The sequence below is a fragment of the Pan paniscus genome, chromosome 2 (assembly GCF_029289425.2).
Source record: "Pan paniscus chromosome 2, NHGRI_mPanPan1-v2.0_pri, whole genome shotgun sequence".
Classification (NCBI taxonomy): domain Eukaryota; kingdom Metazoa; phylum Chordata; class Mammalia; order Primates; family Hominidae; genus Pan; species Pan paniscus.
In genome coordinates, this window is record NC_085926.1 from 4032802 (window position 1) to 4049335 (window position 16534).

Genomic DNA, 16534 nt, shown 5'->3' on the forward strand with positions numbered 1-16534 from the left:
TTAGGGGAACAGCATCACCTGTACCACCTTTTCATATAAAGGAAAGCATATTATTTTCCTGTGTTAAAAAAGAAGGTTTTTTTAAAGCTACACCTGTTACAAGTTTCAAAAGCCAAGCAAAGGCAAAAACATAAAAGGTATTGTATTTGCTCCCTCATTTGCTTCCAGAAAAACCATTCTTAAGCTACAAAGGTCCAGATTTGGGTAAGCTAAATCCCTCCCATCTAGGAGATTTAGAAGATCAGAGAGAAACATATTTATGCTTCTTATTTTTCATAAACTTACTATTAAGAAACTCAGTATATTAGATTCTTGCATGACTTGTATCCCTCAAATTTCCAAGAGGCATTGGCCAGCAGTGCTGTGTAACAGAAGCCAGAGTCTAGAGATTCAGGCCACAGGCTGACTCTGCACCAATGGCTATGTGGAATGGGACAGTTCATCTCCCTCTCTGGTTCTGTGTGTCCCCCTCTGTAAAAGCAGAGTTTGTACTTACATTTAGTCTAATTCTATAATTTCAAAGCACCCTAGTTGACCACCTTGAAAGGCCAAATCAGACATTCATGTTTCTCAAATCTACTTTTTTTGTTGGTTTGTTTCTCTTCAAGAGCAATAGAGGTGATGCCTCAGAATTTGGCCGACCTTCATTTTAAACAGCTGTGCCAGGCAGCTTTGGAATGGGCTCCTGTCTCCAGTGGCTTTTGCACCTGCAATCTGGCTGGCTTGAGCTTTCTGTTTCCCGCCTGCCCTGGCAGCAGGCTAGGAGTAAGAGCAGTTGCCTATGACGTTCTCTGAACCTCCTGTTCCAGGCGACTGAGCCAGGAGATACCTAAGGGGCTTGTCAACACCTAATGCTGTCTCTCCTTCTCCTTGGCTCCAAACACTGTTCTGGGTATTGCCTCGCTGGGCCTGGCTAAAGCTCTGCCTTCTGAAGTGAAGGTTGACCTTTTATTAAATACTAACCCTACAAGAAAAGCAGAATAAACTAGTCCCATTGTAACTTGCCAAGATTAATACATCCATAGAATTGGGACAGGAGATAACACCGAATGTGTACTACAGACTAGATATTGTTAAGTAGTATATTTCTAATTTAATCTTTAATCTTTATAATAAGCCTATGTAATAGATAGGCACTATGATTATTGCCAATTTACAGATGTGGAAACTGTGGGTTGAGAAATAAGGTAACTTTCCCATAGACTCATAGCTATTAAGTGACAGAGGTAGGATTTAGAGATAGGTAGGTCCACTTGAGTCCAGAGCTTATAGAGGTACCTACCTTACCAACAGGATGGCTTTTTGGAATTCATTTCGATAAAAAAAAAATCAAGTTGGATATGACGGACTTGATCATTTCTTCTGCCTGAGATGCCTAACACATCTAAAAGAGCTGTACATTAGTTCATGTTATTGAAAAGCAGCCACCAAGACAGGCTAGATGTCACTATTTCTGAGCCTCCTTCTACTCCTCTTGTTTTTTTCCTTTTTTAGGAGGGAAAGACTGGCGGAAAAGAAATACACAAACCTCAGAAGGGAGCAGACAATTCACACATTTCTACAGTTTAACCTTCAGTGCCAGTAAGTGTCAGGTAGTAGAGCTTCAGGTATGCCCCAAAAGTCTCCTTGCAAGGAACTGAGAAACCTGGAACATTTCTGCGTTTATGCTTATCCACCTATTTCTATCCTCTAAATTCATTTGATATCTGCTCTTCCTGTCAAAGGTAATTCAGATCACACCATAGCACCACGGACCATAAATCATTCTGAACAGAACTCTGTCTCTGGGGCACATCAATGTTCATTCAAGGGATCATGCTTTAGAAACTAACCACCAATATGTATTTCAGTAATCTACTCCAATACTTATAATGTGACACAAAGAACAATCTTCAGCCTTCACCACTTCCTCAACACCACCACATTTTGCTCAGCTTTCCAGAACTGCCTTTGGAATCTCATCTTATAGGAGGGAGCTTATATGCAGCAGAAAAGATAATGAGCAATCCTGTTTACCAGAAACTCATCTAGGAAAACAGCTAAGGAAAGAGGATGAAGCTTATTAATAAGCCCCAATTCTCAGCTTTGACTGCGTTAGACATATCAAGTTCACTGGAACCTTACTAGGTATCCTAGTCTCAGCCACTGTATTTCTCAGGTCTGGGACATACCTCTGAGCCTTTCCCCTATGCTGATGTTGATTTATCAGGTAGTGCCTGCCAACAGCCTATGGCTCAAGCTAAAAATAATTGAGAGTTGCTCAATTATTTCTAGAGAGGCAGCTGGTGTAGTGGAAAGAGCACTGACTGATAATAAGAGCTATTGTTTACTCACTTCATGCAAGACATTTTACAAGCATTATCTCCATTCTGCTGATAACCTAAGGAAATAGGTATGATTGCCCCCATTTTTTACCTGAGTCAATTAAAGATTAGAGAATATCCATGATTTACCCAAGGTCTCAAGTTTATTGTCCAACAGATCCATGATGTGAATTGAACTCTCTCTCTGATTCCATATAATTCTGATGTATCATTACTGCCTCCAAATAGAAGGCAGAAAACTTGGTCAGAGTCCTAGAATTGCCAGCTGGGTGGCCTATAACAAACCTTAATTTCACTCTGGATCTTAATTAGCTCAGCTACAGAATGGAAATAATGCTATTGAGTCTTAGGTGAGGATGCAGTCCTAAGAGTCAAATAGCCTGGGTTAAAACCTAGTCCCATGCTTACCAGATGCATGACCTTGAAGAAGTCAATTAGCTTTACTTTTAACATGTAAATAAAAGCAACACCTACCCCAATAGATATTGAGTAGATTAAACAAATTAAAACATGCAGAATGTATTAGTCAGGGTTCTCTAGAGGGACAGAGCTAATGGAATATATATATATATATAGAGAGAGAGAGAGAGAGAGAGAGAGAGGGAGAGAGAGGAGTATGTGTGTGTATATATATATACACACACACACTCCCATATATATATATAGAGAGAGAGAGGCATTTATTATTTTTTTTCACATTTCAACAGCTAATATTTTTCTTTTTTTTTTAATTTTATTATTATTATATTTTAAGTTTTAGGGGACATGTGCACAATGTGCAGGTTTGTTACATATGTATACATGTTCCATGTTGGTGTGCTGCACCCAGTAACTCGTCATTTAGCATTAGGTATATTTCCTAATGCTATCCCTCCCCCCTCCCGCCACCCCACAACAGTCCCCGAAGTGTGATGTTCCCCTTCCTGTGTCCATGTGTTCTCATTGTTCAATTCCCACCTATGAGTGAGAACATGCAGGGTTTGGTTTTTTGTCCTTGCTATAGTTTGCTGAGAATGATGGTTTCCAGTTTCATCCATGTCCCTACAAAGGACATGAACTCTTCATTTTTTATGGCTGCATAGTATTCCATGGTGTATATGTGCCACATTTTCTTAATCCAGTCTGTCGTTGTTGGACATTTGGGTTGGTTCCAAGTCTTTGCTATTGTGAATAGTGCCACAATAAACATATGTGTGCATGTGTCTTTATAGCAGCATGATTTATAATCCTTTGGGTATACACCCAGTAATGGGATGGCTGGGTCAAATGGTATTTCTAGTTCTAGATCCCTGAGGAATCGCCACACTGACTTCCACAATGGTTGAACTAGTTTACAGTCCCACCAACAGTGTAAAAGTGTTCCTATTTCTCCACATTGAGGGAGTTTATTATTAACCGACATGATCACAAGGTCCCACAATAGGCCGTCTGCACACTGAGGAGCAAGGAGAGCCAGTCCAACCTCCAAAACTGAAGAATTTGGAGTCCAATGTTCGAGGGCAGGAAGCCTCCAACAGGAGAGAAAGATGTAGGCTGGGAGGCTAGGCCAGTCTATCTTTTCACATTTTTCTGCCTGTTTATATTCTAGCTGTGTTGGCAGCTGATTAGATGGTGCCCACCCGAATTAAGGATAGTTCTGCCTTCCCCAGCCTGGTAACGACTCAAATGTTAATCTCCTTTGGCAACACCCTTACAGACACACCCAGGATCAATACTTTGTATCCTTCAATTCAGTCGAGTTGACACTCAGTGTTAACCATCACAAGAGTATATGACATTGGCATATGGTAAGCATTCTTCTTCTTCATCTTCATCATCACCATCTAATTATAATCATGTGTTTTTTTTTCCTATCTTATTTCACAGGATGTTTTTGAGGATTGAACAAAAAAACATTTAAAACTATACAGACTTATACAGACATAAGGAAATAATATTATCCAAAAGGCCCATGCTATGAGACTAATAATAACTGTTGGGACAAAGTTCTAGGCTCCCACTTAAACCTGAGGAGTCAGAACCTACTTCAGGTTAAATAATATAAAAGTTCTCTGCACTAATATATGAATATACCTTGCATTTATATATGAAAAAAACACAGTGTATTAGCCTGTTTTCATGCTACTGATAAAGACATACCCAAGACTGGGTAATTTATAAAGAAAAAGAGGTTTCATGGACTCACAGTTCCACATGTCTGGGAGGCCTCACAATCATGGCAGAAGAGCAAGGAAGAACAAAGGCACATCTTACATGGAGGCCAGCAAAGAGAGAATGAAAGCCAAGCGAAAAGGGTTTCCCCCTATAAAACCATCAGACCTCGTGAGACTTATTCACTACCACAAGACCAGTGTGGGGGAACTCACCCCCCCTGATTCAATTACCTCCCACCAGGTCCCTCCCACAACATGTGGGGATTATGGGAGCTACAATTCAAGATGAGATTTGGGTAGGGACACAGAGAAACCAAATCACAGAGCCACCAGGTGATAGTCTGCAAACTCCTTGTTTTAAAATGATTTTCTCCTTTGCCTGGCCTAGAGGTATGGAGGCTCTATTATCATAGCATCCAGATGGACATAGGAGAGCAGCCTGAATGCCAAGATGTCTGGTATCAGATAGCTCAGTTAAAGGCAAAGTATGGAAATTACTAAGAGCAGGAAAAAAAAGATACAAATATTTTCATCTGATAAGAGAAGATTACAGTGATCACAGAGTGTAGTGGTTTGGCATCAGGCTGCCAAGAGTGAAATTCCAACAAGTTTGCTTATCGGTGTCTCAGTTTCCTTGTCTGTAAGCTCCGCCTGTTAATAGTGTCTACCTACAGGGTCACTAAGTAAGGTATTTATCACAGGGTAAGTATTAAATAGGTAATAGATGTAACCCTATGAGGTATTCTATATATCTGCTGAGGTAAATTCTTGTTCCTAATAATGTTTCCTCCAACTTCCTGTGAGTTTCGGCGGTGAGAAAGTTAGAAAAGGTCTACTTTTCTAACTAAAGTTAGAAAAGGTCTGAAATTGAGAGAAAGTTGCGAAATGAGCAGTAAGATGGTGTTCGTGCCCTACGTCAAAAAGACTTGGTCAGCAACATACATCTTTGAGACAGACTTGAGAGCTCTTGTTTGGCTCTCTGACCTTCTGTGGGAAATTAAATCTCCCAAGTTGTTAAATCCAAGCCAGTCTTTTTCTCCTTTTCAGTTTTCCAAGGTCATAAACACAGAAAAAGGGTTCCTGGCCCTGGTACTAGAGCTCATCTTATAAGCCCAATGTAGTATAGTTCTAAACTAAGCATATTCTATAAGCAAAGTCCCTAGATTTGTTTCCTGGCTTCACCACTTACCATCAATTGGACCCTCGGCAAGTTATTTAACCTCACTAGGCCACTCTTTTATCATCTGTAAAATGCGACAATGAAATAGAGACACTGAGAAAATTCAGTGAGACAATGAATATGTGATAGGCAGAACAATGTCCCCTTCCCCCAAAAAAGTCTACGTCCTAATTCCCAGAACCTGTAAACACGTCATATTACATAGCAAAAGGGATGCTGAAAGTGAAATTAAGGTTTCAGATCTTTAAATAGGGAGATTGTCCTGGATTATCTGGGTAGACGCAATCTAACCACATGGGCCCTTAAAAGTGGAAGAAGCAGCAGAAAAGTCAGAGAAGTGGCCAGAGAGTTCCAAAGCATGAGAGGGATTCAACCCACACTTGTTGGCTCTGAGGACTGAGGAAGGAGGCCACAGGTCAAGGAAAGTGGGTGGCCTCTGGAAGCTAGAAACAGTACTCAGTTGACAGTCAGCAAGGAAACAGGGACTTCAGACCTGTAACAGCAAATAACTGAATTCTGCCAACAACTTGAATTAGCAGGAGTCAGATTCTACCCTAGAGCCTCCAGAAAGGAATACAGTCCTCGTAACACCTGGATTTAATCCAGCAAGACCTGTGTTGGACTTCTGACCTACTGAACTATGAGGTAGATGTTTGTTGTGTTAAGCTCTGAGGCTGTGGTAATTTCTTATGGCAGCAAAGGAATTGTGGTACGGAATGTCAAGTACTTAGAATGTCCCCAGCACACAGAGTAAAATCTCATTCAAATCCAGCAATTTGATGATGGCAATGCTGATGAGGAAGAGGGGAATGACAATGAATTTTTAGGTTACATCTGAAATTATGACTATTAAGCCTGCCTATAAACACAATATTAAGATTTTTAGGTCCTCTTGGGGATCCGATATCCTATTAAATGTTTTCTATTTAGTAAATTACTTTATCTCAGCCTCAAAACTATTCTATGAAATAGGTCCAATTATACCTATTTTCATGAGGAATTGGAGCTCAGAAAAGTTCATTTATCTTATGCTGAGTTTTGCTCTGAGTGATTCTGGGTTATGCAGAAGCTATCAAGGACATAAGACAATCCTAAGTGGAGGGAAAAGTTCATAATGTCCCCAAAGACAAAAATACAGCACAATGAGTTATTCCTTTAATGAGCATACTTAGGCAACACTTTCTTTCCATCAATGCCTAAAGCGATGGTTGGAGCTCTTTGAAATCAAGTTAAATGGGGAGAGGTGCACAGAAGCACTAGAACTTGCAATTGTTTAAGAGACAGAAAAGAATTGTGCTGTCTGAGCAAGACAATCCTAGCCATGTGCCTGCTGAGAGCCCAGAGCATGTGAGCTTTAAATAAGGAAATCAACTCCAAATCCTCAGCAGCTACGGAAATATGAAATGGATTTCAGGTGGACTGAGACAGAGTTTAGAAATGGGACCAAATGTGCAGTCTCTTTTGACCAAAGTTTTAAAGGATGATTTGCTTCTTCTTTTCCCAAGCAGAATGCAATTTTAGATCACTCATTACATCCCGAGAGAAATTCATAAAAGTATTACTCAACAGGTGAATACCACAGGAGTTTCTAGTTCAAATTTTAGACCACTCCAAGTATGGTCAGGCAACCACTGCCTCAAAATTACTTGTGTTGCCTGAAAGAAATATAGCTTCCTGTCCCTCTCCCAAAAGCAAAGAAATTGCAGAAGCCCAGAATCTGCATTTGGTGATTCTCTCGCAAATTCATGTTTGAGAAACCCTTTGTAGAGACTTACATGGGTATCCAGAGGTAAGTCAGGAGGCATCAGCAAATATTCTGTGGCAGGCTCCATGAGAAGTACTGAGATAAAAATTCTTGCCCTGGCTACAGGATTTCACAGGCAATTGATGAACTACAATACAGGACAGACAGACATAAGTAATACATAGAGATAGGTATAAGTAGACTGCTCTGGGCACACAGAAACAGAGCAATCAATTCTAGCCAGGGCTCTCCCTCCAGGATTTTAGGAAAAGGTATCAGTCAGACTAAACTTGACAATGAGATCAGCAGATTACGGTGTAAGATTGGGGAATAGTAAGTTGGTTCCACAAGCAGAAGGAAGGTCCAGACCAAGGTCAGCAAAGGCACAAAAGCATGTCCAGGCCTATGCTATGGTGGAAGAGAGGTCCTCAAAGACTGTGAGTAAAGAAGTCAGAAAATCAGTCCAGCTGGAGGACAACAAAGGCACTGATGGCCATAATAAAGTGGGGGACATTTTGAGTTTTTAAAGCAATGGTATGAGTTAGTCTATGGTTTCAAAATGAAATAGGCTATGCATTATTTTCCTGTCACTCCCATAAGAAATTATCACAAAATGAATGGCTTAAAACAACAAGAATGTACTGTCTCACAGATCTGGAGGCTGAAAGTCTGAAATCAAGTGTTGGTAGGGCTAGATTCCACCTAAAAGCTAGAGTGGAGAATCCTTCTTTGCCACTTCCATCTACTGGTAGCTCCAGGCCATCATTGGCTTGTGGCTCTATCACTTCTATCTCTGCCTCTGCGTTCATGTGAGTTTCTCATCTTCTCCCTGTTATCATCCTCTTTTGTCTCTTATGAGAGCATCTGTGATTGGATTAAGATCCCAACCAGATCATTCAAAATGATCTCATATTTAGATGCTTAATTTAATTACACCTGAATAAAACCTTTTTTCCAAATAAAAGCATATTCACAGAAGATTAGGACAAGGATATATTTTAGAGAGGCCACAATTCAACCTACTATAGGCTTCCATTAGGCTGTATGATAGAGAGACAGAGAGCAGTTTTTGAAGACAGACCTACCCTGGTTTGTAAAATCAATTCTGCTACTTATTGGGCATAGAACAAACGTGCCCAATGGTGATAATAAATATTTTGTAGGGTTGTTGTGAGGATTCGAATAATGTCTATACCTTTCTAGGATAGTAGGTGTCTGGTGCATAATGCGGTCTCAATAAACTGTAGTAATATTAGTGACATGAAGTGCTTGTGCTTTGCGAGATATGGTAAAGAGACATTGCAGTTTAGGGGGTGAGTGGACAGGGTTGAGAAATGAATGCTTTGGGTGCAGTTCTTAGCCTATGTGACCAATGGCCTATGTGACCTGAGGAAAATGACTTTGCTGGAGTTTTTTTAATCTGATATTTGTGAAAGGAAATTTGTAATATTTACTACATCAGGAGATTGCTATTAGTGTTTAAAAAAATAACGAATGTATTTAGCTCCCACTAGAATATGAGAAAACAAAACAAAACCAAGCAATGAATGTAAAACATTTATCCCAGTGCCTATCTTAGCACATAGTAATTGAGCTACTCAGTGATTATGAGGATGAGACAAAGGATCATCTGTATGAGAAAGTAGTCACTCACACATGGAGACCTCATGTTTAGAATGTAAACAAAGTACTTTTGTGTGAAATAGCTCATTTAGAGCTCCTATAAACTGTTATCTTATTTTGAGGCTCTGCCTGGGGCAAGAACTCTGCCCTTCCAGATGTTCAGGGAGAGACCACCTCCCTGGATCACATTTCTTATCAAATTAAGTACTGCTGAAAATTTTCTGTTGACTTTTGGAGGGCAGAGGCCAAAAAGAAAAAATGAAGGCTCTTTGGGGAAGACCTGCATGAGGGTTCTAAAACTCTTCCCATAGGCCTGAGTGAAGGCTGCTGCAGGAGGAGTTTTCTCACTCCTCACTTCCATTTCCTTCTTGCTATGATCCTCAGAAATGAATCCATTAAAAAAAAAAAAAAAAAAAAACAGAGCGGGTCAACCAAGACCTGCTCAGTCCAGAGAAGCTACACAGAGCCCCACTGTGAGGAGAAACTAACATGATAATCTATTCTGGTGCTGAATGTTCTGTCTCTACCTCAACAAAGTAGAGGGGCTTTGCTTTACATTTTTTTTTCTAATTTTAAAACAAGACAGCAAATTAATTGTTAGTGTCCAGGCAAAGCAGATCTGCTGAGGTCAGTGGGGCAAAAAAAAAAAAAAAAAGAGACCATGGTGAAATCACAAGGAGAATCATACAGAACTAGGTGGAGATACTGAGGGAACCAACACACTGTTCTGAACACTTTGGGGGCTTCAGAGTATGAAGATGACCAGGTTCCAAGATATACACACAGCTTAAAAGTTTCAAGGAGACACAAATCAGAAAGGTGTATCACCACAGGAGGAGAAACAAATAAATTCAAGTATTCCCAAACTAGAATACGCCACAGAAATATTCTAAGACTAAGATCTAGTCAAATACATTGAGAGAAGAATGATCTATTGGCATGAGTGACACAGAGTAAGGAAATAATATGGATAGATCACATGTATTTTCAATGAAGAAAGTAACATAGCGAAGATAAAATTGAAACTAAGTTTCTAAATATTTCCTTATCTGGTCCCTTCCTTCTCATTCTGACATCGCCGCCTCCTTCCTTCCACTTCTATAGTAAGTTCTAACTGGTCTCCTTATCCACCTCCACTTTTAACCCATTCTTTTCACATCTTCCATTTTAACATTCTTCCCAAGAAACATAAATGGCCAATACATCGGAATAAAATTTCACACATGCCAATATAACAAGAGATGAAGGAAAGTTAATGGTAGAGGGAGGAATAGTGTGTTTTTTAGTTCTATCAGATTCTTTTTTATACTGGCTTTTTCATCTGGCAGCTCCTGTATCATTTTATTGTGATTCTTAGTTTCCTTTGATTGGATTTTGCTGTTCTCCCGAATCTTGATGATCTTCATTCCTATCTAGATTCTCAATTCTATTTCTGTCATTTCAGACAACTCAGCTGGTTAAGAACCCTTGTTGGAGAACTGATGCAATCATTTAGAGGACATAGACACTCGGGTCATTTGGGTTGCCAGAGTTCTTATGTTGATTCTTTCTCATCTCTACATGTGTGTGTTCCTTTAACTGTGATATAGATTGAATATGGTCAGTAGACTTCTTTTCTGGATGTGTTCACAGGGCCAAGGCTTTGCGCAGGGTCTTTATTTGTAACTGACATCTTGCCTTTGGTTTCACAGTGGGCGGGTTATGTTATTGAGGTATTTTGGTATTGAAGCTTTGGAGTATGATCCAATAGGTGGCACTTAGATGTAGTGGTCAGTTAGCAGGTTCTTGCTCAGTTGCTGTGTTCCCGGTCAATGATCTGAAAGTGTAAGTTCCTCTCCCACTTAAGTGCTGGCTGTAGATCGTGGCTTCACATTCCTGGGCTGCCCACCACCGCTGCAGGGTGATCTTCAGGTTTATATTTCCTCACCAACTTGGAGGCAGCAGAGGAAGAGGCCTTATCAATAGATGTGGCTGATGGTCTTTCACTTGTCTCCTGGGGGCTCCACCCCAGAGATATGCAGGTCAGCAATCGCTCACTGCAATCAGCCCAGGATAAGGGGTCTGTGCTGTGGGCCCAAGGCAGGGGTTCCCTGCTTGGTGATGGGTGATGGGGTGGAGTATGTGGGAGAAGGACTGGCCTCCTCCCCATAGGTCGACTGCAGCTTGTTAGAGGTGTGAATAAGACACTTACAGTCTTTGCTCCTTCATTAGACTGAGGGTAGCAGGGATAGTACCACTATAGAGGCAGTAGCAGAGTGACTTTCAGTTGCTCCCGGGGGATCTGCCTCTGATAAATGTGGACTCCCAGCTGTTGCCCAGAGTGTTCAGCCATTGGGGTGGGGCAGCTGCACTGTTGGTGTGAGCTTGGGGCTCCACTTGTTGGGGAGCAAAGGGCGAAGGGCTCACTGGGAAGAGCGACTAGTCTACTCTCCATATGGTGATAGTGGCATGCTGTAAGCTCAGGTGTAGCCCTCAGGCTCTTTGTTTCTTCCCCAGACTGAGGGCAGCAGGAATAGAACCACTGCTGTGGCAGTGGAAGAGAGGCAGTCAGATGGCTCTGGGAGTCTCTCCCCAGGGAAACTCCAGACCACTACCACTGGGTATGCTCAGGATAGCTAAGTTTTACCAGGAAAATGCAAATCAAAAGAGTTCAGGGGTTGTGATATTAATATCAGACAATGCTTAATTCAAGAAAAAAGCAATAAAGAGCATAAACAGATTAATTTACTAACTCACAATTAGGACAGCAACTTAACCATTTATAAACAAAATAGCATATCATAATATTTACATTTTGTTTGAAAAGAGAACTACCTAAATGCAACAGCAATGGCAAACATTAAAGCACTCCCCCCTTAATTTTTTATACTTCAAGTAGAAAAAATTACAGAGAATTGAAATACAGAAAATACATTTAATTTAATATATATCATAATCCATATCCTAAAAATGGATCTATAACTTCCTTCAAGCATGCCTGAAACATCTATGCAAATTAACCATATATTAAAAGGTGAAGAAAGCTCAATATTCTAAAAACAATAGGTCATAATGACTATAGTTAATTATAATGTTTTGTATGGTCAGGTATGGTGACTCATACCCATAATCTCAGCACTTTTGGAGGCTGAGGCAGGAGGATCACTTGATGCCAGGAGTTTGAGACCAGCCTGGGCAATATAGTGAGACCTAGTTTCTACAAAAAAAAATTTTCAAATTCACTGGACACGGTGGCATATACCTATAATTTCAGCTACTCGGGAGCCTGAGATAGGAGGATCACTTGAGCCCAGGAGTTAAGGCTGCAATGAGCCATGATCACACCATAGCACTCCAACCTGGGCAACAGAGACCTGTCTCAAGAAAAAAAATGTTTTGTATACTTGAAAATTTGCTAAAAGGGTAGATCTTAAGTATTTTTACCACACACACAAAAGAGACATAACTATGTAAGGTGATAGATATGTTGATTAGCTTAATTTTGGTAACATTTCACAATCTGTAAATATATCAAAACATCATTTTGTACTCCTTAAATATATACAATTTTAATTTGTCAATTATACTTCAATAAAGCTTGGGAAAATAAATAAAACAACAGGTCAAATTATGTACCTCAGAATGGGGAAAAGTTCTTCCCTAGGCTCCTTATAACCTACTTTTCTAGGCCTATTGCTACTAACTCATTAATTTTACAACATACTATGGTCACTCTTCATAATTTATTCTTCCCCATGTCTCCCTACTATAGTGACCAGGAACCCAGCAGGCCTCTAATAACCCTTCCTCCAGCCCTGTTTAGCATTTTAATCAATGATTTAGATGAAGATATAGGGGATATATTTATTGAACATGCAATTGAAACAATAGCAACTATATGAACAAAATCAACATCCAAAATACTCGTAACAATCAAGCCAGTCTAAATAGAAGGAAGTTTAACAGACATAGAAATACAAGATTGGGTATAAAACCTAAAGAAGTGAAGAATGTCTGAGATTTGATTTAGCGGCAGTATGTCATGTAAAACTAACAAATTGTAATCTGGTTTTAGCAGACAGTGAGCTTAATACAGTTCAACAGTGTGCAATGTTGATGCTGAAATGGGCTAATTGTGTATTATCAGATGCGGAGTAACTAGAACCAGAGAGGCAATCCATTCCAATTTCAGTTTGGGGTGTGAAACATTTTTATTGAACTCTTTATGGACTGAGTGGGCTAACTCAGAGGGCACTGAGTTCCCCATAACCAAAAGTGTTCAAGCAAAGCCAGAACTATGTTAGTAGACTCATTTATTCAGTTTTCAGGAGTAACCTCAGGTTGGGTGCCCTTGTGGTCTGAAGTTTATGGCAGTTCCCAAAGAGTGCCTTCCTCCTGGGATATTCAGATTCAATCAATGCAACCATTCTTTTTTGTTTTTGCTTTTGTTTTTTTGAGACAGAATCTCACTCTGTAGCCCAGGCTGGAATGCAGTGGTGCGATCTCAGCTCACCGCAACCTCTGCCTCCAGAGTTCAAGCAATTCTCCTGCCTCAGCCTCTGAGTAGCTGGGACTACAGGCACACACCACCATGCCCAGGTAATTTTTGTATTTTTACTAGAAATAGGCTTTCACCATGTTGGCCAGGCTGGTCTTGAACTCCTGACCTCAAGTGATCTGCCCTCCTCGGCCTCCCAAAGTACTGAAATTACAGGCATGAGCCACAGCACCCAGTCAACCATTCTTTATGATGATATATCAGGTGACTTACTTTTTATTTCCCTTTCAGGTTCACCTGACACAATAACTACTTTTGTAGACAATACCCTTCAGAGAGCTTCAGCACTGCAATCCTGCTCAGGTGGAAACTTAGTGAGTAAGAAGGAAGTGCCACATAAAAGCAGCAGATGGTAAAATTCCCCGAATACAGCAGGATCTGATTGTCCCAGATAGCTGGCATATCTACAGACCAGACACAAGTTGGGGGGAAGAAAAGTTGCCCCCATTAGTAGCATTTTTATGCGTAGGTGACATTCTACAGGTAAGTTACAAGAGGGCAAAAATAAAAAATAACACATCTTGTAAGGCACAGGCATACACATGAGGTAACTCCAATTTGTTGCTGTGTGCTACCTGCATGAGCTATACCTCTTTTTGCCTTTTTCACAGAGAGAGGCAGAAGTGGCTGGTTATGAAAACCGGCAGCACAGCCTTTTCCCTCCCTGTGGTATCTTCCCAGATAAGAAAGCAGGCCTGAATCCCGGGTGCTGTTCTTCCAGACCACATGAAAGGTACTGTCTCAGGCTCCTCATCTGGAACTTTTATGCTTTACAAAGATGATAATAGTCCCTCAAAACCACCTACAATGCTGAATTAAATAGCATTCAAAGTATACTAGGAGAAAATTACAGTCAAGTTTGAGTCAACAGATCTCTTAACCTGGTAACTTTTAGGAAACCACTTAATTTCTGCAACTCAGTCATCTTCCCTATAAAATGGGAATAATAAAACCTATCTTGACTACTCTAAAGACTAGTATTGAGAAGCAAATGAGGTAAGAGACATGAGAAAGATTTAGAAATTATAAAATTCAACATAAATACAAATTAATGAGGTACATCTATTATGTCACCTGATCTTTATAACGTGACAATTGTCCAAATCAAAATGGAGTCACTAAAGTTTTTTTTTGTTTGCTTGTTTGTTTGTTTTTTAAAAAAACCCTGATAAATAGAGCCACAGAAGTCCATGAAGAGAGGATTCTCATATTCGTATACCTGATAAGAAACACTATCACAATGACTGCAAAACACACAACCTTGTACAAAGACCATTACAAACTTACACAAAAGAATACCTTTGCAAGGACATCTGCCCAGCAATTGCCTGTCCAATCTCAGACTGGTGTCACTCTTGTTATTTATCTTTGTAACCAAGGATAATTATTTCAAAACAATTATGTAATTCTCCTCATTTTTTCCTTTAAAAACCTTTTCTTTCTCTTACCTCCCTGAGTACTCACATGGGCACAGCAGTCTCATTGCAGTGTATTCTCATGCACTATTCCCAAATAAATATTTTTTTCTTTTAGAAAGCCTCTCTCTGTTTGTTATTTAGGCTGACAATAACAACCCCAGGAAATGGGTAAGTTATTATCCCTATTTATTGATGGGTTTGGGGAGAAACAGAAAAGGATCAGGCTATTTGCTTAAAGTCCCTCAGCAAGTTGGCTCCCAAGGCAAGTCCAGTGCCCTTGCGTCCCATCACCTCCTAGACCCTCCACCAGTGCTGGTTATTCTCTCTGCTGTTTCCCCAGAATCATTCACTGCCCTTCTCCACATCACAGGAGCTCCTGTCTCCTCTGACTTCAGGTTGGACTGGCTAATAGAAAGACCAAAAGGTGGCAGGAGAGTGGAGTTGGGCATTCGTTCCCTGGCTCTCCCCCTGCCTCAGCACTGTGGCTCTGACAATGACTGGATCCCTCTACAACTTCGACTCTTATCTAGAGCCTCCTTCCACAGTGGTAGGTCATGGCACCCCGTGAACACTAGATCCCCATGCTCACCCCATGCTCTTCAGGCCTGGGCAGTACAACAGCTTCCTGCTATTGCTAAAACCTGGCACCTCGTCCTCTCTTCCTAGGTGCCTCAGCCCTGCCCACACATCTCTAAATTGTACCTTTAAATTGTATATCTTTAAATTGTACCTTTATTCAATTATCTGTAAAATTCCAGTTGAGCATGTCTTCTATTTCTGCTGAGAAAACTAAGAAACTCCTCCTTTTCAAACTATTTGTTCACAGGCTGCCAAAAACTTTTACCACCTGTCCGCAATTCCTCTCTCAGCCCTCTCCTCACTTTACCCAGACTCCTTTCACAGGAAGTCATAAGCCACCCCCCATTCCTCTCCAGGCGCAAATTTACCATGGCTCTGGACCTGCCCTTTACCAGTTCTCTATTAATTTAAAAGCTGATAAGTCCTCTCCCTAGCTCCTATTTCCCCATCCTCTCTTCTTCGTCTATCTCACACTTTATTTCTCCATAGGAAAGAATTTGAACTATCGATCTGTCTGCTGTATAATTTGGATTGAGAAACAGAGCATGAAAACACTCTTTGAATACCTTCAGGGAAACATACTCTATTCAAACTATGTTTCTTTCAACTCTAAATTTGTAAACTATTCTTTTTTTTTAAGGTAGTTCTGCCTAAAAGAGTTAAAAAATTGACTACCCTATCAATTTTGCCCTCGAGGTTATACCAACTATTTCTATACTGGCAATAAAATCAACTCCATTTCTTCCAGGCTAGATCACAATTATTACTAGGCACATAGGCTGCTAACTGCCTCCAAGGCTGCAATAATTCAGTGGCCCAATACTATTTCAAATGTATAGCAGAAAGAGGCACAATAGTCATTTTGGCCTCTAGGGTGCCTTCTCACTAAAGACCATGAGCTCAGAGGTTACACATAACCTATAATAATAGTTGTGTCTTCCTAGGGTGTGATTGGAGAAAAGAAAATAAATAAAAA

At 40.4% G+C, this 16534-nt stretch overlaps 2 protein-coding genes across 9 annotated transcripts in view; one reads left to right on the forward strand and one right to left on the reverse strand.

Annotated features, from left to right (window-relative positions):
• The window catches only part of SUMF1 (sulfatase modifying factor 1), a 696570-nt gene that overhangs the window by 248524 nt on the left and 431512 nt on the right, over positions 1-16534 (reverse strand). The window lies entirely within an intron of this gene.
• The window catches only part of LRRN1 (leucine rich repeat neuronal 1), a 257800-nt gene that overhangs the window by 226376 nt on the left and 14890 nt on the right, over positions 1-16534 (forward strand). For 2 of the 5 annotated variants that reach the window (XR_010111378.1, XR_010111377.1), the window contains one exon: positions 13466-13602. The gene's annotated coding sequence lies outside the window, so the exon portion shown is untranslated. Of the gene's footprint in view, positions 1-13465; positions 13603-13792; positions 13876-14172; positions 14295-16534 lie in introns of those variants that run through there. The other 3 variants (XR_004670427.3, XR_010111379.1, XR_010111380.1) reach the window with 3 other exon arrangements.